The sequence below is a fragment of the Macaca fascicularis genome, chromosome X (genome assembly GCF_037993035.2).
Source record: "Macaca fascicularis isolate 582-1 chromosome X, T2T-MFA8v1.1".
NCBI classification, from domain to species: domain Eukaryota; kingdom Metazoa; phylum Chordata; class Mammalia; order Primates; family Cercopithecidae; genus Macaca; species Macaca fascicularis.
This window is the reverse complement of record NC_088395.1, coordinates 57,391,543-57,417,205: the sequence shown is the minus strand read 5'-3', so window position 1 is coordinate 57,417,205 and position 25,663 is coordinate 57,391,543.

Below are 25,663 nucleotides of genomic sequence, written 5' to 3'. Positions count from 1 at the left end.
ATTATCCAAGAAGTAACAGAAGAGTTCAACATAAAAGTAAAAGGAAACTCTAAATTCCAGGAAGGAGGAGAAAAGCAGACAGCTTGTAAGGCTGGGACCAGGTGAAAATTGGGAGAGTCTCCACCATGGGAGAGGATCTTTCTCTGTCTTTCTGTGGTTCACTTTCTCACTGAGGAATCAATAAATCTAGGTCACAGAAGAGCACCTCTATTCTCTCAAGTCCTGAATTCGAACTGAGGGAGTGACCAGGAGAACATGAGATGAAACTGCTTGAGGGAGTGTTTCACGCACTCTGTCAGACCTATGCATTTACGTTAAGATACCATTCTCAATCCTAGCCCTTAACAAACTGTGTGTGGTCCTGGAAATGAGAGGCACCAGTCTTTGGCATTAGACTCAGGCTGTAGCTTGTGGAAGTGGGACTTGAGTGAAGGAGGGACTCTTGGAATCAGAACTGAGAAGTGGGCATGGTGTACACTCCAGCCACTGGTCCTGAAGCCAGGCTCTTCCCCATGGCTTGAGAAGGATGAGAGTTGCTGCAGAGGCTTAGTCTTGAGCAAGACAGTGTCTTCTATGGCCTGGGCTGAATTATGGGGGGGCCAGATGTGCAAGAACTCATGGATCAGCCTACTCAGCAGCCTCACCTGGGACATGGGAGGAAGACCTGACAGGACTAAGGTGTGTGAAATGGACAAAAACTGCCCACCAACTAACCAAAGCAACATTCACAGACTGGCCATACTTGCAACAGATGGCAAGACCTCAGAACAGCAGCAGGCATCCCTGACCGAAGCATTTTCCCAGGGACCTGAACATCACTTCAACCCCAAGTCACAGCTGGTGCATGCGATGGGGGGCCTGAGTGCAAGCTTGCCAATCTGGCTCCAGCTGGCATCATCCCCTCACTGAAGTAGTATGTGGGGTCCAAGCTCCTGGCTTTCCTCAACCCAGTTTACCACCTGAAATACCTGAGCATATCTTACATGGGGTAGAGGTCAGGCAGAAATTCTACCACTACCATTGCAACTGGCTCCTATCTGCAACTGCCACCTACTGGCCTAGAGAGCAGCCTGGACAGCCCATAGCAACAACAGATAACAAAGAGCATAGTACTCAGGAACTAGAAGAGTAAATCACTACCACTGTAACTGCCATTGCTCATGCTACTTTGTCTTCTCAGAATATTGAGAGCACACTCACCCATTCAGTACCCTGCTACTACAACCAGCATCTGAGAAAGTCACCCAGAGGCCCAAGGTTTGACCTATCTGCAACTGCCAACACAGGTGCCAGCATACATTACTTCAGGTCATAAGAATAGACATGATTACCCAACGACTACTACCACTGAAACATAAAGAAGGGCCCATCAGGCATTCAAGTCCCCAGTACAACTTCATCACAGCCTCCACCAATAACCACAGCCTAACACACTGAGAACGCCACAGATATAGACAAGGAAATCATACATAATCTTCACCACTACTTGCACCCAGAAGCAAAGCCAAATAGCCCTACACAACCATCAGTCATATCTTCAAGAAAAAAGTATCATTTCCCCAAAGAAAATAAACCCAAAATGAAAAGTGACTGTTGCTCCAGATATACAAAAATCAATGTAAAAATATAGCAATCATGAAAATGCATAGTAATATGACACCCTCAAAGGAATCTTAACCAAAAATAAAACCTCAAAATGCCAGATAAAGAATTCAAAGTATTGATTTTAAAGCAGCTCAATGAGATGGAAGATATATCTAAAAGTCAATTAAAAGAAATCAGAAAATCAATTCAGAATATCAATGAGAAATTTACCAAAGAGATAGATATATTTTTTTAAAAAAGGAAATGGAACTTCTGGAACTGAATAATTTATTTATTGAAGAAATTAAAAATACATTTGAAAGCTTCAACAATGGACTAAACCGAGCAGAAGAAATAATCTCAGAATGTGAAGACAGACTTTTTGAAATAGTACAGTCAAATAGAAATAAAAAGAAATGAACCCAAAATAATCGACAAAACTTTTGAGATGTTTGGAACTACATAACGTGACCAAACTTACAAATTATCAGTATTCCCAAAGGAGAAGACAGATAACTAGTTTTAGTAAACATATTTAACAAAATAATTGGTGAAACAATCTCATGTCTAGCAAGATGTTTAGACACACAGAAAGACGAGACCCAATAGTACTCAGGCAAATACATTGCAAAAATTCCTCACATTGGAATATTGTAATCAGACTGTCCAAAGGCAAAGTGAAAGAAAGAATTCTAAAATCAGCAAGAGGAAAGGGTCTATTCCCTTATAAAAGAAACCCCATCAGAGTAACAGTACACTCCTCAGCAGAAACCATACAGGGCAGAAAAGAATAGAATAGTATATTCAAACTATGAGAAAGAAATCAGACAGTCAATATTTTATATCTGGCAAGATTAAACATTATAAATGAAGGAAAAATAAAGTCTTTCACAGACAATCAAATATGGAGGGAATTCAACAGCAGTAGACCAGCCCTACAAGACACGCTCAAAGGATCCCTAAACATGGAAATATAAGTACAATATTCACCATCATGAAAACACATGGAAGTATAAAACTCATTGGTAAGGTAATCACAGAAGGGGAAGAGAAAAGAATCAAATGAAAATACTACGCAATTCTACCAAACCACAAAAACAGAAACAATACATAATTAAGAAACCATAAAACAATTTACAATATAACAGGAACAAAACTACACATATCAATTAACTTTACTTCCAAATGGATTAAATGCTTCACATAAAATACATAGATAGGTGGAAGAGATGAACATAATTCGAGGGCTGAGCAAGATGGCCAAATAGGAACAGCTCCAGTCTCCAGCTCCCAGGACCAGTGACACAGAAGACGGGTGATTTCTGCATTTTCAACTGAGGTACCGGGTTCATCTCACTAGGGAGTGCTGGACAATTGGTGCTGGTCAGCTGCTGCAGCCCGACCAGTGAGAGCTAAAGCAGGGTGAGGCATCGCCTCACCTGGGAAGCACAAGGGAGAAGGGAATCCCTTTTCCTTGGAAGGGGAACTGAGACACACAACACCTGGAAAATCGGGTAACTCCCACCCCAATACTGCACTTTACCAAGGGTCTTAGCAAACGGCACACCAGGAGATTATATCCCACACCTGGCTGGGAGGGTCCCATGCCCATGGAGACTCCCTCATTGCTAGCACAGCAGTCTGCTATCTAAGGGGAAGGCAGCAGCAAGGCTTGGGGAGGGGCACCCGCAATTGCTGAGGCTTAAGTAGGTAAGCAAACCCCTGGGAAGTTCGAACTGGGTGGAGCCCACAGCAGCTCAAGGAGGCCTGCCTGTCTGTGTAGACTCCACCTCTGGGGACAGGGCACAGCTAAACAAACAAACAAAAAAGCACCAGAAACCTCTGCAGATGTAAACGACCATGCCTGACAGCTTTGAAGACAGCAGTGGATCTGCCAAAATGGAGTTTGAGATCTGAGAAGGGACAGACTGCCTGCTCAAGTGGGTCCCTGAACCCTGAGTAGCCTAACTGGGAGACATCCCCTACTAGGGGGAGACAGACACCCTACACCTCACACGGCGGGGTACACCCCTGAGACGAAGCTTCAAAAGCAAGAATCAGACAGGTACACTCGCTCTTCAGCAATATTCTATCTTCTGCAGCTTCTGCTGCTGATACCCAGGCAAACAGGGTCTGGAGTGGACATCAAGCAATCTCCAACAGACCTACACCTGAGGTTCCTGACTGTTAGAAGGAAACCTAAGAAACAGGAAGGACACCCACACCAAAACCCCATCAGTACATCACCAGCATCAAAGACCAATGACAGATAAAATCACAAAGATGGGGAAAAAGCAGGGTAGAAAAGCTGGAAATTCAAAAAATCAGAGCATATCTCCCCCTCCAAAGGAACGCAGCTCATCACCAGCAATGGATCAAAGCTGGATGAAGAATGACTTGAGAGAAGAAGGCTTCGGAGGATCAAACTTCTCAGAGCTAAAGGAGGAACTATGCACCCAGAGTAAAGAAACTAAAAATCTTGAAAAAAGAATGGAAGAATGGATAATTAGAATAATCAATGTGAGAAGGCCATAAACGAACTGACAGAGATAAAAACCATGACACGAGAAATACATGACAAATGCACAAGCTTCAGCAAGCGACTCAATCAACTGGAAGAAAGAGTATCAGCGATTCAGGATCAAATGAAAGCAATGAAGTGAGAAGAGAAGTCTAAAGAAAAAAGTGGAAAGAGAAATGAACAAAGCCTTCAAGAAGTATGGGATTATGTGAAAAGATCAAATCTATGTCGGATTGGGGAGCCTAAAAGTGAGGGGGAAAATAGAACCAAGTTGGAAAACACTCTTCAGGATATCATCCAGGAGAACTTCCCCAAACTAGTAAGGCAGGCCATCATTCGAATACGGGAAATACACAGAACACCATGAAGATACTCCTCGAGAAGAGCAACTCCAAGATACATAACTGTCAGATTCACCAAAGTTGAAATGAAGGAAAAAATGTTAAGAGTAGCCAGAGAGAAAGATCGGGTTACACACAAAGGGAAGCCCATCAGTCTAACAACAGATGTCTCAGCAGAAACTCTCCAAGCCAGAAGAGAGTGGGGGACAATATTTAACATTCCTAAAGAAAAGAATTTTCAACCCAGAATTTCATATCCAGCCAAACTAAGTTTCATAAGTGAAGGAGAAATAAAATCCTTTACAGATAAGCAAATGCTTAGAGATTTTGTCACCACCAGGCCTGCCTTACAAGAGACCCTGAAGGAAGCACTAAACATGGAAAGGAACAACCGATACCAGTCATTGCAAAAACATGCCAAAATGTACAGACCATCAATGCTAGGAAGAAACTACATCAACTAACGAGCAAAATAAGCAGTTAATATCATAATGACAGGATCAAGTTCACACATAACAATATTAACCTTAAATGTAAATGGACTCAATGGTCCAATTAAAAGACACAGACTGGCAAACTGGATAATGAATCAAGACTCATCAGTTTGCTGTATTCAAGAGACCCATCTCACATGCAGAGACATACATAGGCTCAAAATAAAGGGATGGAGGAAGATTTACCAAGCAAATGGAGAACAAAAAAAAGCAGGGGTTGCAATACTAGTCTCTGATAAAACAGACTTTAAACCATCAAAGATCAAAAGAGACAAAGAAGGCCATTACATAATGGTAAAGAGATCAATTCAACAGGAAGAGCTAAGCATACTAAATATATATGCACCCAATAGAGGAGCACCCAGATCCATAAGGCAAGTCCTTAGAGATTTACAAAGAGACTTTGACTCCCATACAATAATAATGGGAGACTTCAACACCCCACTGTCAACATTAGACAGATCAACGAGACAAAAAGGTAACAAGGATATCCAGGAATTGAACTCATATCTGCACCAAGCAGACCTAATAGACATGTACAGAACTCTCCACCCCAAATCAACAGAATATACATTCTTCTCAGCACTACATTGCACTTATTCCAAAATTGACCAATAATTGGAAGTAAAACACTCCTCAGCAAATGTACAAGAACAGAAATTATAACAAACTGTCTCTCAGACCACAGTTCAATCAAATTAGAACTCAGGACTAAGAAACTCAATCAAACCGCCCAACTACATGGAAACTGAACAACCTGCTCCTGAATGACTACAGTGCACATGATGAAATGAAGGCAGAAAAAAAGATGTTATTTGAAACCAATGAGAACAAAGATGCAACATACCAGAATCTCTGGGACACATTTAAAGCAGTGTGTAGAGGAAAATATATAGCACTAAATGCCCACAAGAGAAACCTGGAAAGATCTAAAAATGACACTCTCACATCACAATTAAAAGAACTAGAGAAGCAAGAGCAAACACATTCGAAAGCTATCAGAAGGCAAGAAATAACTAAGATCAGAGCAGAACTGAAGGAGATAGAGGTGCAAAAAACCATTCAAAAAATCGATGAATCCAGGAGTTGGTTTTTGAAAAGATCAACAAAATTGATAGACTGCAGCAAGATTAATAAAAAAGAAAAGAGAGAAGAATCAAATAGACGCAATAAAAAATGATAAAGGGGATATCACCACCGATCCCACAGAAATGTAAACTACCATCAGAGAATAGTATAAAAACCTCTATGCAAACAAACTAGAAAATCTAGAAGAAACGGATAATTTCCTGGACACTTATACTCTCCCAAGACTAAACCAGGAAGAAGCTGAATCCCTGAATAGACCAATAGCAGGCTCTGAAATTGAGGCAATAATTAATAGCCTGCCACCAAAAAGAGTCCAGGACGAGATGGATTCACAGCTGAATTCTACCAGAGGTACAAGGAGGAGCTGGAACCATTCCTTCTGAAACTATTCCAATCAATAGAAAAAGAGGGAATCCTCCCTAACTCATTTTATGAGGCCAACATCATCCTGATACCAACGTCTGGCAGAGACACAACAAAAAAAGAGAATTTTAGACCAATATCCCTAATGAACATCGATGCAAAAATCCTCAATAAAATACTGGCCAAAAGAATCCAGTAGCACATGAAAAAGCTTATCCACCGTGATCAAGTGGCCTTCATCCCTGGGATGCAAGGCTCATTCATCATACCCAAATCAATAAATGTAATCCAGCATATAAACAGAATCAAAGACAAAAACCACATGATTATCTCAATAGATGCAGAAAAGGCCTTTGACAAAATTCAACAGCCCTTCATGCTAAAAACTCTCAATAAATTCAGTATTGATGGAACGTATCTCAAAATAATAAGAGCTACTTATGAGAAACTCACAGCCAATATCATACTGAATGGGCAAAAACTGGAAGCATTCCCTTTGAAAACTGGCACAAGACAGGGATGCCCTCTCTCACCACTCCTATTCAACATAGTGTTGGAAGTTCTGGGTAGGGCAATCAGGCAAGGGAAAGAAACAAAGGGTATTCAGTTAGGAAAAGAAGAAGTCAAATTGTCCCTGTTTGCAGATGACATGATTGTATATTTAGAAAATCCCATCATCTCAGCCTAAAACCTCCTTAAGATGATAAGCAACTTCAGCAAAGTCTCAGGATACAAAATTAATGTGCAAAAATCACAAGCATTCTTATACACCAGTAATAGACAAACAGAGAGCCAAATCATGAATGAACATCCATTCACAAATGCTTCAAAGAGAATAAAACACCTTGAAATCCAACTTACAAGGGATGTGAAGGACCTCTTCGAGGAGAGCTACAAACCACTGCTCAGTGAAATAAAACAAGACATAAACAAATGGAAGAACATAAAATGCTCGTGGATAGGAAGAATCAATATCGTGAAAATGGCCATACTGTCCAAGGTAATTTCGAGATTCAATGCCATCCCCATCAAGCTACCAATGGGTTTCTTCACAGAATTGGAAAAAAAACTGCTTTAAAGTTCATATGGAACCAAAAAAGAGCCCGCATTGCCAAGACAATCCTAAGTCAAAAGAACAAAGATGGAGGCATCACGCTACCTGACTTCAAACTACACTACAAGGCTACAGTAACCAAAACAGTACTGGTACTGGTACCAAATCAGAGATATAGACCAATGGAACAGAACAGAGTCCTCAGAAATAATACCACACATCTACAGTCATCTGATCTTTGACAAGCCTGACAAAAACAAGAAATGGGGAAAGGATTTCCTATTTAATAAATGGTGCTGGGAAATTTGGCTAGCCATAAGTAGAAAGCTGAAACTGGATCCTTTCCTTACTCCTTATACGAAAATTAATTCAAGATGGATTAGAGACTTAAATGTTAGACCTAATACCATAAAAATCCTAGAAGAATACCTAGGTAATACCATTCAGGACATAGGCATGGGCAAGAACTTCATGTCTAAAACATCAAAAGCAACGGCAATAAAAGTCAAAATTGACAAATGGGATCTCATTAAACTAAAGAGCTTCTGCACAGCAAAAGAAACTACCATCAGAGTGAACAGGCAACCTACAGAATGGGAGAAAATTTTTGCAATCTACTCATCTGACGAAGGGCTAATATCCAGAACCTACAAAGAACTCAAACAAATTTATGAGAAAGAAACAAACAACCCCATCAAAAAATGAGTAAAGGATATGAACAGATATTTCCCAAAAGAAGACATTCATACAGCCAACAGACACATGAAAAAATGCTCATCATCACTGGCCATCAGAGAAATGCAAATCAAAACCACAATGAGATACCATCTCACACCAGTTAATATGGCATTCATTAAAAAGTCAGGAAACAACAGGTGCTAGAGAGGATGTGGAGAAATAAGAACACTTTTACACTGTTGGTGGGATTGTAAACTAGTTTAACCATTATGGAAAACAGTATGGCGATTCCTCAAGGATCTAGAACTAGAAGTACCATATGACCCAGCCATCCCATTACTGAGTATATACTCAAAGGATTATAAATTATGTTGCTATAAAGACACATGCACACGTATGTTTATTGCGGCACTATTCACAATAGCAAAGACTTGGAATCAACCCAAATGTCCATCAGTGACAGATTGGATTAAGAAAATGTGGCACATATACACCATGGAATGCTATGCAGCCATAAAGAAGGATGAGTTTGTGTCCTTTGTAGGGACATGTATGCAGCTGGAAACCATCATTCTCAGCAAACTATTGCAAGAACAGAAAACCAAACACCGCATGTTCTCTTTCATAGGTGGAAACTGAACAATTAGATCAGTTGAACTTGGGAAGTGGAACATCACACAGTGGGGCTTATTTTGGGGAATGTGGAGGGGGGAGGGTTTGCATTGGGAATTATACCTGATGTAAATGACAAGTTAGGGTTAGGGTTAGGGTTAGGGTTGATGTGCGCAGCACACCAACACGGCACAAGTATACCTATGTAACAAACCTGCACGTTATGCACATGTACCCTAGAACTTAAAGTATAACAATATAAATAAATAAATACATACATACATACATACATACATACATACATAATTCAAGTGTATTCCACTTATAAAAAGTTTGCCTTAACTGTGCAGACACATATAGACTGAAAGTGGTGGTAAAAGATATTCCATAGAAACAGAAACAAACTTTGATCAGCAACAGCTATACTTACATGAGATAAAATAGGCTTTAAATAAAAAACCATAACAAAAGACAAAGAACGTTGTTACAGAATTATTAAAGGATCAGTTCAGCAAGAGCGTATAATAATTCTAAGTATATGCACTCACCAGCTTGCACCCAGAAAAGATTGAGACAGAAATAGAATAATAATGGAGGACTTCCGTACACCACTCCAAGCATTAGACAGAACATCAAGACAGAAATTTTTTTAAAAAATCGACTTAAATTGGACTTTAAACAAAACAGACATAACAAGCATTTATGAAATATTCTACCCAATAACTGCAGAATGGACATTCTTTTCATGAGCACTTGGAAAAATTATCAAGATAGACCGTATATTATGCCACATAATAACTCGTAGCAAATTTTAAAAAATCAAAATTGTACCAAGTATCTTCCCAGACCACAGGTGAATAAAATTACAAATCAATATTAAGAGTAACTTGGAAAATATAAATATTTGGAAATTAAACACCATGTTAATAATAATCATTGGTTCCATGGAGAAATTAAGATGGAAATTCTAAAAGCCTTGAAAGAAATGAAAGTGGAAACACAGCATAGCTAAACTTATGGGATACAGCAAAAGCAATGCTAAGAGGAAATAGTATAGCATTAAATGACTATGTCAAAAAGATTTAAAAATCACAAATTAGTAACCTTATGTTATACCTCAGAAGATACAAAAGGAAGAACAAACCATATCCAAAATTAGCAGAAAAAAAGAAATAAAAATCAGAGTAGAAATAAAAGAAGCAGATGCCTAATAAACAATTTAAAGGAACAATGAAACTGAAAGTTGATCTCTGAAAAGATAAGCATAGCTGGTAAACCACTAGGAATAATGACCAAAAACGAAAAGAGAAGATCCAAGTAAAGAAAATTGGAAATATTTTTTTAAAAGACATTACAACAGATACCTCAGAAATACAAAAGTCATCAGAGACAATTATGAACACCTATACACTCACAAACTAGAAACCTGGAGGAAACGAACAGATTTTTAGAAACAAATAAGCTCTCAAGATTTAATCAGAAAAATAGACAACCTGAGCACACCGATAATGAGTAGCAAGATTGAATCAGTAATTACAAATCTCCCAACAGAGAAATTATCAGGACAAGATGGATTCAGAACTGAATTCTACCAAATGTACATGCTAATACTGATTTTTCTGAAACTATTCCAAAATATTCAAGAAATTCTCCCTACTTCACTCTATGAGGCAAGTATCACCCTGATACCAAAAACAGATAAGGATATAAACAAAAAGGAAAATCACTGATCAATATCCCTGAGAAATGTACACACAAGAATCAACAAGGTACTAGCAAACCAAATGTAGGAGCACATCCAGAAAGATAAAGCATTATGACCAAGTGGGTTTTCTATCAGGAAGGCAAAGATGGTTCAATATATGCAAATCAATAAATGTGAATTTATTGATATAACCTTTGTAACTCAGGGAATTAAAAAGATTGAGGGCCAAGGCTTGGAAAACAATCCCGGCAATGTTGAAGAAAACAAGCAATGGGGAAAGAACTTTTTGTTCAAACAATGGTGCTGGAATAACTGGCTAGCTAAATGCAGAAAAATGAAACTGGATTCCTGCCTTTCGTTGTATACAAAAATAAACTCAAGATGGATTCAATATTTAAATGTAAGACCTCAAATGATAAAGATCCTAGCAGGAAACCTAGGAAATATCCTTCTCACCTAAGGCCTTGGCAAGGAGTTCTTGACCAAGTCCCCAAAAGCAATTGCAATAAAACCAAAAATTGAGAAGTCAAGCCTAATTAAATGAAAGAGCTTCTGCACAGCAAAAGAAACTATCAACAGAATAAATAGCCTACAGAATGGAAGGCGATGTTCACAAACTATGCATCTGACAGAGGTGCAATATCCATAATTTGTAAGAAAATACACAAATCAATAAGCATAAAACAAATAACTCCATTAAAAAGTTGGTAAAAGACCTGAACAGACACCTCTCAAAAGAAGACATGCAAGCAGTGAACAAACATACAAAAGATATGCAGAAATTCAAAGGATCATTAATGGCTATGATGAGAAAATATATGCCAATAATTTGGAAAACCTAAAGGAAATGAATAAATTCCTAGACATATACAACTGTTGTAGTCTTGTTAATGTATCATAATGTAGTAGTTTTTCATTGTCCCAAGTAGTAGGTGGAGTTCTTTGTTTTATATCTAAGATTAAGGAACGTGGACACAAGCGTGAGGTTGGAGTGAAAGTTTAATAAGTGAAAGTTCTCTGTAGTGGAGGGAGGGTCCCAAATGGGTTGTCCACTATGCAGATGGGGTCTGGGGACTTTATGGACTGGAAATGGAAGAAATGTGTTGACTGATCTTGGAGAAAGTGTTATTCAGTTTGGCCCTGGACCAATCAGGAGTTAAAGTGGAAGTTTGTCCCAGGACCATGGCCCAGGACCAGTCAGAGACTGAAGTGATGATTCATAATGGCTCGGCTCAAAGTCCAAAGTGTTTCTAGAAAACGAAAGGAAAGTGTCCACCAGAACCCACTGGAGCCCACCACATGCATGGTTACAAAAGATGAAGAGACTATTTCCTGGAAGTCTGTTGGTTATACAAAGGACCAAGGAATTTTTATGTTTGGACTTTTTTCCCTTATTAGAGTAGTTGCGGGCATGTCTTAGGCACAAAGAACAAGGATGTTTCCATATTGGGCCTTGTTCCTTTATTCGAGTGAGTCAGAGGCTTGTGTAAGTTTTTTTTTTTTTTTTTTTTTTTTTTTTTTTTTTTTTTTTTTTTTTTTTAAATCTCTGCCTGTAGCCTGATTTTTCAGGCTATTTCTCTGTTTTACCAAAAACCCATCCTAACTACCTAATTTTTCTCTCTTATCACGTACCATGATTGAACAATGAAGAAATCCAAAACCTGACCAGACCAATAAGAAAGTGACATCAAAGCCACAATAAAAAGTCTTCCAGGAAAGGAAAGCCCAGGACCAGATGGCATCACTGCTGATTTCTACCACACATTTAAAGAAGAACTAATACCAATCATTCTCACAATATTCTAAAAAATGGAGGTGGAGGAAATGCTTTCAAACTCATTTTAGGAGACCAGTGTTACTGCCCCAAACCAAAACCAGAAAAAGATATATCAAAAATAGTAAACTGCAGACCAATATCCCTTGGGAATATTGATGGGAAAATACTCAACAAATACTAAGAAATAGAATTCAAAAACATTATAAAGATCATTCACCTTGACCAGGTGAGTTTTATCCCAGAAATAGAAGCATGCTTCAACATAAACTAATCAATCAATTTAATAGATCATATCAACAGAATGAAGGACAAAAAGCATATGATGGGAAGTTCCATGATGGCCAAATAGGAACAGCTCCAGTCTACAGCTACCAGCATGAGTGACGCAGAAGATGGGTGATTTACAGGCTCTGAATTTGAGGCAATAATTAATAGCCTACCAAACAAAAAAAGTCGAGGACCAGACAGATTCACAGCCGAATTCTACCAGAGGTAAAAGGAGGAGCTGGTAGCATTCCTTCGGAAACTATTCCAATCAATAGAAAAAGAGGGACTCCTCCCTAACTCATTTTATGAGGCCAACATCATCCTGACACCAAAGCCTGGCAGAGATACAACAACAAAAAAAGAGAATTTTAGATGAATATCCCTGATGAACATCGATGCAAAAATCCTCAATAAAATACTGGCAAACTGAATGCAGCAGCACATCAAAAAGCTTATCCACCATGATCAAGTGGGCTTCATCCCTGGATTGCAAGGCTGGTTCAACATATGCAAATCAATAAATGGAATTCAGCATATAAACAGAACCAAAGACAAAAACCACATGATTATCTCAATAGTTGCAGAAAAGGCCTTTGACAAAATTCAACAGCCCTTCATGCTAAAAACTCTCAATAAATTCGGTATTGATGGAATGTATCTCAAAATCATAAGAACTATTTATGACAAACCCAAAGCCAATATCATACTGAATTGGCAAAAACTGGAAGCATTCCCTTTGAAAACTGGCACAAGACAGGGATGTCCTCTCTCACCACTCCTATTCAATACAGTGTTGGAAGTTCTAGCTAGGGCAATCAGGCAACAGAAATAAATAAAGGGTATTCAGTTAGGAAAGAAGAAGTCAAATTGTCCATGTTGGCAGATGACATGATTATATATTTAGAAAACCCCATCGTCTCAGTCCAAAATATCCTTAAGTTGATAAACAACTTCAGTAAGTCTCAGGATATAAAATCAATGTGTAAAAATCACAAGCATTCTTATACGCCAATAACAGACAAAGAGAGAGCCAAATCATGAATGAACTTCCATTCACAATTGCTTCAAAGAGAATAAAATACCTAGGAATCCAACTTATAAGGGATGTGAAGTACCTCTTCAAGGAGAACTACAAACCACTGCTCAGTGAAATAAAAGAGGACACAAACAAATGGAAGAACATACCAGGTTCGTGGATAGGAAGAATAAATATCATGAAAATGGCCATACTGTCCAAGGCAGTTTAGAGATTCAATGCCATCCCCATCAAACTACCAATGACTTTCTTCACAGAATTGGAAAAAAACAGCTTTAAAGTTCAAATAGAACCAGAAAAGAGCCCGCATTGCCAAGACAATCCTAAGCCAAAAGAACAAAGCTGGAAGCATCACACTACCTAACTTCAAACTATACTACAAGGCTACAGTAAACAAAACAACATGGTACTGGTACAAAAGCAGAGATATAGACCAATGGAACAGAACAGAGTCCTCAGAAATAATACCACACATCTACAGCCATCTGATCTTTGAAAAACCTGACAAAAACAAGAAATGGGGAAAGAATTCTCTATTTTAAAAATGGTGCTGGGAAAATTGGCTAGCCATAAGTAGAAAGCTGAAACTGGATCCTTTCCTTACTCCCTTATATGAAAACTAATTCAAGATGAATTAGAGACTTAAATGTTTGACCTAAAACCATAAAAACCGTAGAAGAAAACATAGGTAATACCATTCAGGACATAGGCATGGGCAATGACTTCAAGTCTAAAACACCAAAAGCAACAGCAACAAAAGCCAAAATTGACAAATGGGATCTAATTAAACTAAAGAGCTTCTGCACAGCAAAAGAAACTACCATCAGAGTGGACAGGCAACCTACGGAATGGGAGAAAATTTTTGCAATCTACTCATCTGACAAAGAGCTAATATCCAGAACCTACAAAGAACTCAAACAAATTTACAAGAAAAAAGCAAACAGGCCATGCACAGTGGCTCATTCCTGTAATCCCAGCACTTTAGGAGGTCGAGGTGGGTGGATCACGGGGTCATGAGATCGAGACCATCCTGGCAAACACAGTGAAACCCCATCTTTACTGAAAATACAAAAAACAATTAGCCAGGCGTGGTGGCAGACACCTGTAGTCCAGGCTTCTATGGAGGCTGAGGCAGGAGAATGGCATCAACCCAGGAGGCAATGGAGCTTGCAGTGAGCGCAGATAGCACCACTGCACTCCAGCCTGGGCGGCAGAGTGAGACTCCATCTCAAAAACAAAAAAAACAAAAAAAGAAAAGAAAGAAAAAAACAAACAATCCCATCAAAAGGTGGGCAAAGGATATGAACAGACACTTCTCAAAAGAAGACATTTATACAGCCAACAGACACATGAAAAAATGGTCATCATCACTTGCCATCAGAGAAATGCAAATTCAAATCACAATGAGATACCATCTCACACCAGTTAGAATGGCAATCATTAAAAAGTCAGGAAACAACAGGTGCTGGAGAGGATGTGGAGAAATAGGAACACTTTTACGCTGTTGGTGGGATTGTAAACTAGTCCAACCATTGTGGAAAACAGTGTGGCGATTCCTCAAGGATCTAGAACTAGAAATACATTTGACCCAGCCCTCCCATTAGTGGGCATATACCCAAAGGATTATAAATCATGCTGCTATAAAGACACATGCACACTTATGTCTTTTGTGGCACTACTCACAATAGCAAAAACTTGGAACCAACAGAAATGTCCATCAGTGACAGACCGGATTAAGAAAATGTGGCACATATACACCATGGAATACTATGCAGCCATAAAAAAGGATCCTTTGTAGGGACATGGATGCAGCTGGAAACCATCATTCTCAGCAAACTATCGCAAGAACAGAAAACCAAACACCACATGTTCTCACTCATAGGTGGGAATTGAACAATGAGATCACTTGGACACAGGAAGGGGAACATCACACATCAGGGCCTATTGTTGAGTGGGTAGGGGGGAGTGATAGCATTAGGAGATATACGTAATGTAAATGACGAGTTAATGGGTGCAGTGCACCAACATGGCACATGTGTACATATGTAACAAACCTGCACGTTGTGCACACATACCCTAGAACATAAAGTATATATATATAAAAAAGATTTGAAGATCATAAAAATAAAAAAGAAGAAGATGGTTGATTTCTGCATTTCCAACTGAGGTACCAGGCTTATCTCACTGGGGCTTGTTGGATGGTGAGTGCAACCCACAGAGTGTGAGCTGAAGTAGGGTAGGGAATCACCTCACTCGAGAAGTGCAAGGGGTCAGGGAATTCCATTTCCTAGCCAAGGGAAGTCAGGACAGATGCTACCTGGAAAATCGGGACACTCCAACCCTAATACTGCACTTTTCCAACTGTCTTAGCAAAGAGCACACCAGGAGATTACATCCCGCATCTAGCTAGGAGGGTCCCACATCCATGGAGCCTCACTCACGGCTAGTACAGCAGTCAGAGACCAAACTGAAAGGTGGCAGTGAGGCTGGGGGAGAGGCGTCCACAACTGCTGAGGCTTGAGTAGGTAAAGAAAGTGGCCAGGAAGCTTGAACTGGGTAGAACCCAGCACAGCTCAAGGAGGCCTGCCTGCCTCTGTAGACTCCACATCCAGGGGCAGGGCATAACTGAACAAAAGGCAGCAGAAACTTCTGCAGACTTAAGTGTCCCTGTCTGACAGCTTTGAAGAGAGTAGTGGTTCTCCAAGCATGGAGTTTGATATCTGAGAAAAGACAGACTGCCTCCTCAAATGGGCCCCTGACCCCCAAGTAGCCTAACTGGGAGACACCTCCCAGTAGGGGCTGACTGACACCTCATACAGCCGGGTGCCCCTCTGAGACGAAGCTACCAGAGGAAGGATCAGGCAGCAACATTTGCCGTTCTGCAATATTTGCTGTTCTGCAGCCTCTGCTGTTGATACCCAGGCAAATAGGGTGTGGCGTGGACTTCCAGTAAACTCCAACAGACCTGCAGCTGAGGGTCCTGACTGTTAGAAGGAAAACTAACAAACAGAAAGGACATCCACACCCAACTCCATTGGTATGTCACCATCATCAAAGAACAAATGTAGATAAAACCAGAAAGATGGGGAGAAACCAGAATAGAAAAGCTGAAAATTCTAAAAATCAGAGTGCCTCTTCTCCTCCAAAGGAATGCAGCTCCTCACCAGCAACAGAACAAAGCTGGATGGAGAATGACTTTGTCGAGTTGAGAGAAGAAGGCTTCAGATAATTGGTAATAGAAACCTCTCCAAGCTAAAGGAGGATGTTCAAACCCATCGCAAAGAAACTAAAAACCTTGAAAAAGATTAGACAAACGGCTAACTAGAATAAACAGCACAAAGAAGACATTAAATGACCTGATGGAGGTGAAAACCATGGTATGAGAACGACATGATGCATGCACAAGCTTCAGTAGCCGATTTGGTCAAGTGAAAGAAAGGGTATCAGTGATTGAAGATCAAATGTATGAAGTGAAGTGAGAGGAGAAGTTTAGAGAAAAAGAGTAAAAAGAAACTAAAAAGCCTCCAAGAAATATGAGATTATGTGAAAAAACGAAATCAATGTCCATTGGTCAACCTGAAAGTGATGGGGAGAATGGAAACAAGTTGGAAAACACTCTTCAGGATATTATCCAGGAGAACATCCCTAACCTACCAAGGCAGGCCAACATTCAAATTCGGGAAATACACAGAATGCCACAAAGATACTCCTTGAGAAGGGCAACTCCAAGACACATAACTGTCAGATTCACCAAAGTTGAAATGAAGGAAAAAACGTTAAGGGCAGGCAGAGAGAAAGAACAGGTTACCCACGAAGGGAAGCCCATCAGGCTAACAGCAGATCTCTCGGTAGAAACTCTACAAGTCAGAAGAGAGTAGGAGCCAATATTCAACATTCTTAAAAATAAGAATTTTCAACCTAAAATTTCATATTCAGCCAAACTAAGCTTCATAATTGAAGGAGATGTAAAATCCTTTACAGAAAACAAATGTCGAGAGACTTTGTCACCACAAGGCCTGCCTTACAAGAGCTCCTGAAGGAAGCACTAAACATGGAAAGGAGAAACTGGTACCAGCCACTGCAAAAACATGCCAAATTGTAAAGGCCATCGATGCTAGGAAGAAACTGCATCAAGTAATGAGCAAAATAACCAGCTAACATCATAATGACAGGATCAAATTCACACATAACAATATTAACCTTAAATGTAAGTGGGCTAAATGCTCCAGTTAAAAGATGTAGACTGGCAAATTGGATAAACAGTTAAGACCCATCAGTGTGCAGTATTCAGGAAACCCATCTCATGTGCAAAGACCCACATTAGCTCAAAATAAAGGGATAGAGGAAGATCTACCAAGGAAATGAAAAAAAAAAAAAAAAAAAAAAAAAGCAGGCGTTGCAATCCCAGTCTCTGATAAAACAAACTTTAGGCCAGGCACGGTGGCTCAAGCCTGTAATCTTAGCACTTTGGGAGGCCGAGGCGGGCAGATCATGAGGTCAGGAGATCAAGACCATCCTGGCTAAGCCGGTGAAACCCCGTCTCTACTAAAAAATACAAAAAACTAGCTGGACGAGGTGGTGGGCGTCTGTAGTCCCAGCTACTCGGGAGGCTGAGGCAGGAGAATGGTGTAAACCCGGGAGGCAGAGCTTGCAGTGAGCTGAGATCCGGCCACTGCACTCCTATCTGGGCAACAGAGTGAGACTCCGTCTCTAAAAAAAAAAAACAAAAAAACAAAAAAACAAAAACAAAAAAACAAAACAAAACAAAAAAACAGACTTTAAACCAACAAAGATCAAAAGAGACAAAGAAGGCCATTACATAATGGTGAAGGGATCAATTCATCAGGAAGAGCTAACCATCATAAATACATATGCACCCAATACAGGAGCACCCACATTCATAAAGCAAGTCCTTAGAGACTTACAAAGAGACTTAGACTCCCATACAATAATAATGGGAGACTTTAACACCCCACTGTCAACATTAGACAGATCAACGAGACAGAAAGTTAACAAGGATATCCAGGAATTGAACTCAGCTTTGCACCAAGTGGACCTAATAGACATCTACAGAACTCTCCACCCCAAATCAACAGAATATATATTCTTCTCAAAACCACATCATACTTATTCAAAAATTGACCACATAGTTGGAAGTAAAGCACTCCTCAGCAAATGTAAAAGAACAGAAATTACAACAAAGTGTCTCTCAGAAAACAGTGCAATCAAACTAGAACTCAGGATTAAGAAACTCACTTAAAACAGCTCAGCTACATGGAAACTGAACAACCTGCTCCACAATGACTACTGGGTACATAACGAAATGAAGGCAGAAATAAAGATGTTCTTTGAAACCAATGAGAACAAAGACACAACATTCCAGAATCTCTGGGACACATTTAAAGCAGTGTGTAGAGGGAGATTTATAGCACTGAATGCCCACAAAAGAAAGCAAGAAAGATCTAAAATTGACACCCTAACATTACAATTAAAAGAACTAGAGAAGCAAGAGAAAACACATTGGAAAGCTAGCAGAAATAATGAAATAACTAAGATCAGAATAGAACTGAAGGAGATATGCAAAAACCCCTTCAAAAAATCAATGAATCCAGGAGTTGGTTTTTTGAAAAGATCAACAAAACTGATAGACCACTAGTAAGATTAATAAAGAGGAAAAGACAGAAGAATCAAACAGAAGCAATAAAAAATGATAAAGTGGGTATCACCACAGATCCCACAGACATACAAACTACCTTAAGAGAATACTATAAACACCTCTACACAAATAAACCAGAAAATCTAGAAGAAATGGACAAATTTCTGGACACATACCTCTTCCCAAGACTAAACGAGGAGAAGTTGAATCTCTGAATAGATCAATAACAGGCTCTGATATTGAGGCAATAATTAATAGCCTATCAACCAAAAAAAGTCCAGGAAGAGACAGATTCACAGCCGAATTCTACCAGAGGTACAAAGAGGAGCTGGTAAGATTCCTTTTGAAACTATTGCAATCAACAGCAAAAGAGGGAATCCTCTCTAACTCATTTTATGAGGCCAGCATCATCCTGATACCAAAGCCTGGCAGAGTCACAACAAACAAAAGAATTTTAGACCAATATCCCTGATGAACATCGATGCAAAAATCCTCAACAAAATACTGGCAAACTGAATACAGCAGCACATCAAAAAGCTTATCCACCGAAATCAAGTTGGTTTCATCTCTGAGAGGCAAGGCTGGTTCAACATACACAAATCAATAAACATAATCTATCATACAAACATAACCAAAGACAAAAACCACATGATTGTCTCAATAGATGCAGAAAAGGGCTTTGACAAAATTCAAAAGCTGTTCATGATAAAAACTTTCAATAAACTAGGTATTGATAGGACGTATTTGAAAATAGTAAGAGCTATTTATGACATACCCACAGCCAATATCATACTGAATGGGCAAAAACTGGAAGCATTACCTTTGAAAACTGGCACAAGACAGGGATGCCCTGTCTCATCACTCCTAGTCAACATAGTGTTGGAAGTTCTGGCTAGGGCAATCAGGCAGGAGAAAGAAATAAAATGTATTCAATTAGGAAAAGAGGCAGTCAAATTGTCCCTGTTTGCAGATGACATGATTGTATACTTAGAAAACCCCATCATTTCAGCCCCAAATCTCCTTAAGCTGATAAGCAACTTCAGCAAAGTCTCAGGATACAAAATCAATGTGCAAAAATCACAAGCATTCTTATATACCAGTAACAGACAAACAGAGAGCCAAATCATAAATGAACTCCCATTCACAATAGCTTCAAAGAGAATAAAATACCTAGGAATCCAGCTTACAGGGGATGTGAAGGACCTCTTCAAGGAGAACTACAAACCACCTCTCAATGAAATAAAAGAGGACACAAACAAATGGAAGGAACTTCCATGCTCATGGATAGGAAGAATCAATATCATGAAAATGGCCACACTGCCTAAGGTAATCTATAGATTCAATGACATCCCCATCAAGCTACCAATGACTTTCTTCACAGAATTGGAAAAAACTACTTTAAAGTTCATATGGAACCAAAAAAAAAGAGCCCACATTGCCAAAATAATCCTAAATCAGAAGAACTCAGCTGGAGGCATCATGCTACCCAACTGCAAACTATACTGCAAGGCTACAGTAACAAAAACAGCATGATACCGGTACTAAAACAGAGAGATAGACCAATGGCACAGAACAGAGCCCTCAGAAATAATACCACACATCTACAGCCATCTGATCTTTGACAAACCTGACAAAAACAAGAAATGGGGAAAGGATTCCCTATTTAATAAATGGTGCTGGGAAAATTGGCTAGCCATCTGTAGACAGCTGAAACTGGATCCCTTCCTTACACTTTATACAAAAATTAAGCCAAGATGGATTAAATACTTAAATGTTAGACCTAATACCATAAAAACCCTAGAAGAAAACCTAGGCAATACCATTCAAGAGATAGGCATGAGCAAGGGCTTCATGACTAAACCACCAAAAGCAATGGCAACAAAATCTAAAATTGACAAAAGGGATCTAATCAAGCTAAAGAGCTTCTGCACAGCAAAAGAAACTATCATCAGAGTGAACAGGCAACCTACAGAATGGGAGAAAATTTTTATAATCTACCCATCTGACAAAGGGCTAATATTCAGAATCTACAAAGGACTTAAATAAATTTACAAGAAAAAATGAAACAACCCCATCTAAAAGTGGGCGGAGGATATGAACAGATGCTTCTTAAAAGAAGACATTTATGCAGCCAACAGACATATGAAAAATTGCTCATCATCACTGGCCACCAGAGAAATGCAAATCAAAATCACAGTGAGATACCATCTCACACCAGTTAGAATGGAGATAATTAAAAAGTCGGGAAAAAACAGGTGCTTGAGAGGATGTGGAGAAATAGGAACACTTTTACACTATTGGTGGGATTGTAAACTAGTCCAACCATTGTGGAAGACAGTGTGGCAATTCTTCAAGGATCGAGAACTAGAAATACCATTTGACCCAGCCATCCCGTTACTGGGCATATACCCAAAGGATAATAAATCATGCTGCTATAAAGACACATGCACACGTATGTTTATTGTGGCACTATTCACAATAGCAAAGACTTGAAATCAACCCAAATGTCCATCAGTGACAGATTGGATTAAGAAAATGTGGCACATATACACCATGGAATACTATGCAGTCATAAAAAAGGATGAGTTTGTGTCCTTTGTAGGGACATGGATGCAGCTGGAAACCATCATTCTCAGCAAACTATCGCAAGAACAGGAAACCAAACACCGCATGTTCTCACTCATAGGTGGGAACTGAACAATGAGATCACTTGGACTCGGGAAGGGGAACATCACACACCGGGGCCTATCACGGGGAGGGGGAAGGGGGGAGGGATGGCATTGGGAGTTATACCTGATGTAAATGACGAGTTGATGGGTGCTGACGAGTTGATGGGTGCAGCACAGCAACATGGCACAAGTATACATATGTAATAAACCTGCACGTTATACACATGTACCCTAGAACTTAAAGTATAATAATAATAAAAAAAAAGACACATGCACACGTATGTTTACTGCAGCACTATTCACAATAGCAAAGAGTTGGAATCAACCCAAATGTCCATCAGTGACAGACTGAATTAAGAAAATGTGGCACATATACACCATGGAATACTATGCAGCCATAAAAAAGGATGAGTTCATGTCCTTCGTAGGGACATGGATGAAGCTGGAAACCATCATTCTCAGCAAACTATCACCAGGACAGAAAACCAAACACCGCATTTTCTCATTCATAGGTGGGAATGGAACAATGAGAACACTTGGACACAGGGTGGGGCCTGTTGTGGGATGGGGCAATAGCATTAGGAGATATACCTAATGTAAATGATGAGTTAATGGGTGCAGCAAACCACCATGGCACATGTATACATATGTAACAAACCTGCACATTGTGCACATATACCCTAGAACTTAAAGTATAATAATAAAAGAAAACTTAACTATAATTACAACGAAAAGAAAAAACAAATAAATTACAAAAAGAAAACTAGCAAATTTTACACATTAACTCCATTCTTTTCACTTTTGACTTTTTGTTCTTTTTATATTATCTATATGTTAAAAAGTTTTAGATAACTTTTTTTTCTTATTCTTAAATATATGTGTGGTTTACATACTGCAATTTCGATGTTACACTATGCTGCACTTGTCTGTGTACTTACATTTCCCACTGAGTATTACACCTTCAAATGATTTCCTGTTGTGCATTAGCATTCTTTTATTTCAGATTAAAGAATTTATTTAGCTGTTTTTGTAACATAGCTGTGGTATTGATGACTTCCCTCAGTGTTTATTTGTTTGTGAAAATGTGCATTTCTCCTTCATGTTTTAATGGTAACTTTACTGAGTATAAAACTCTGAGTTGAAAGTTTTTGTTTTTTCCTTCAGCATGTTGAATATGCCATCCCACTCCCTCCTCACCTGTGTGGTTTCCAATAAAAAGTCTTCTAGCAGACATATTAGAGCTTTCTTTTATTTGTTATTTGCATCTTTTATTAAACAACTTTTTCGACCCTTTCTTCCTTCTTGACCTTTGAAACGGTGATTATTACATACCTTGAGGTACTGTTACTTTAGTTGAATTTGCTTGTTGTTTTTTAACCTTCTTGTGCCTGAACATTCACCTCTTTGTCTAAATTTGGGACATTTTCTGTTATTTGTTTCAATAAACTTTCTATGCTTATAATTTTCTCTACATTCTCTTTAAGGCCAATAACTTTAGATTTCCTTTTTGAGGATACTGTATACATTTCAGGCATACTTTCTGGTTTTTGTTCTTTTTTTGTCTAATCTGACTGTGTATTTCCATAGAGACTCTCTTCTATCTAATTCTTCTACTTGATTAATTCTGCTGTTGAGACACTCTGATTTTTTAATTCATCAATTAAAATTTTTCTCCTCAGAATTTGTGCTTGATTTTTAAAAAATTACTTCAATGTCTGTTAAATTTCATTGATGGAATTCTAAATTCCTTCTGTGTGTTATCTTGAAGTTTCTTGAGCTTTCCTAAGACAGCTCTTTTGAATTCCCTCTTAAAGGTTACATATTGCTGTGATTCTAAGATTAGTCATTAGTGTTTTAGTTTGTCTTGGGAAAGCTTCTTATTTACCTCATAGTTCACTATTCAGATAGGTGTGAACACTTACATAAACAGCTAAGTTAACAGCAAACTATAATGTAAATAATAAGTCCTAACATATGGAGTGACAGTCTAAGTTCAAAAGTCCCTGTAGAATTGATTTTAAACCTTGAGGGATCTAGGTGAAAAACCCAAAGAACCAATCAGAGAAGAGGTTCTTAGGGAAAACCTGTTTTAGCTGTCACTTGTTGGGAGAATTTTTTTTTTCCTATTCAACTTTCAACATCTTTGAATGTGTTTATATAGGTGAAGCAAGTGGTGTTTAATACTGTGCATACTTCCCCTTGTTTAGCCATCAGAAAATCTAGTGCTTCCTAATTGCCTAGGACTACCTAATGACTTAAAGGACCTTTTCTGAGCCTTCAGACTCTTTGCTGGGTTTTTTTTGGCAATTATCCTTAAGATACCAGATAGGTTTCTGACCATATCTCTGATGGCATATACTCCATAACTAGAAACCAGGAACCCTAAAAGGTTGTTAAGACAGTGATGGACCAGCTATTTTAAAGGAGGATCTGACCCTATGCTACAAACAAAAGTACAGCCAGAAGACACCACTGTAATAATCTTCCCCAGGGTCTGTTTATTGATAGACTCACTCATGGGGAGCATAGTTATTAATGGAATTGAGTCATGAATCTTTTTTCCAGGCACCACCAGAATTTATTTATATGCTATCCCAGCTGTAGATCTTCTTGGCAAAGTAAAAATATTTGGGTTAGAGGTTGTTAGAGAGACAAATTGGGATAAACAGGAAAAAAAACCTTAAATATATCATTCTGTATCTTCTTTGGTCAGTTTCTTAGTCCCTAAAATCGATCAGCTTAGTTAAACAGCAGTGTCTGATTCCAGAAGGTGCACTGAAGATGGGATAGGCCTCTATCTATAATGAAGGCAAACAGATATCTAATAAGAGGCCTTTCTATGGAAACAGAAGAAAAACAAAAGTTATGTTAGAGAACTATGCTGAAATAAGTTTACTTAAAGTATGGAGGGCTGACATTTGAAGTGCTCAGACATTAGACTCAAAGTATCTTTAGTTAAAGAGGAAGAAGGCAGTAACAGTCTGACAATTTATTTTTTCTTGCCTGCATCATAATAAATGAGCTTTAGCTAGCAGGGCCTCAAGAAGGAGGTAATAGAAATTCCACTGAGTCCAAGTAAGAAACATGAAAGACAAATTTGAAAATGTAAATTTAGAGTCTTGTAGCCAGTAAAGAACTCAGGTTTCAGTTTAAATTTTAGTAAGTAACAAAAACTGAAAAACAACAAACAAAGCTAGACTCTAATAACAGGTACATTATAGTTTTCTTTTGAAACATATTTTTTCTCTCTCTGGTCCCCATTTTAATCAAAGACAATTCATAATAAGGCCAATTTATTTGCAAAATATGTTTTATCCTTATTATATTTGCCTGATTATTTGTGCAAAGTGCAGCAAGAATAGTTATTTGACATATAGGCTCTTTTTAACAAAAAAATTGACTTTGCTGGAACTATTTTCAGAGGAAATCTCAGATTAGACATTTTTTCTTAGAAAATCTCAGATTAGAACTTTCAAAACCTAATCTCAATTAGGTTACCAATGGTAACCTAATTACCATTGGTAATTAGGTTAATTCCTCCTTTTGATGCCCCAAAATAAATTGGGGTTTCTAAAGCTGTCACAGAGTAACATTCTTTACTTGTCACAGGTCAGGGACCCTCTAAGGAAACTGTATAGACAAAGTGGAGGTCAGTTTCCCCAAGGTGGCTGTTATTGGCTCTATAAAGTCAATTTTAATTCCTCAAATCAGCCTATTCATATCTGAGAATATGCCATTCAACTCAAAGCCTTAGTAAAATAACTAGTGTCTCCAATTGTGTCCTGTCAAAAAATAAAACAGATTATTATTGAACTTG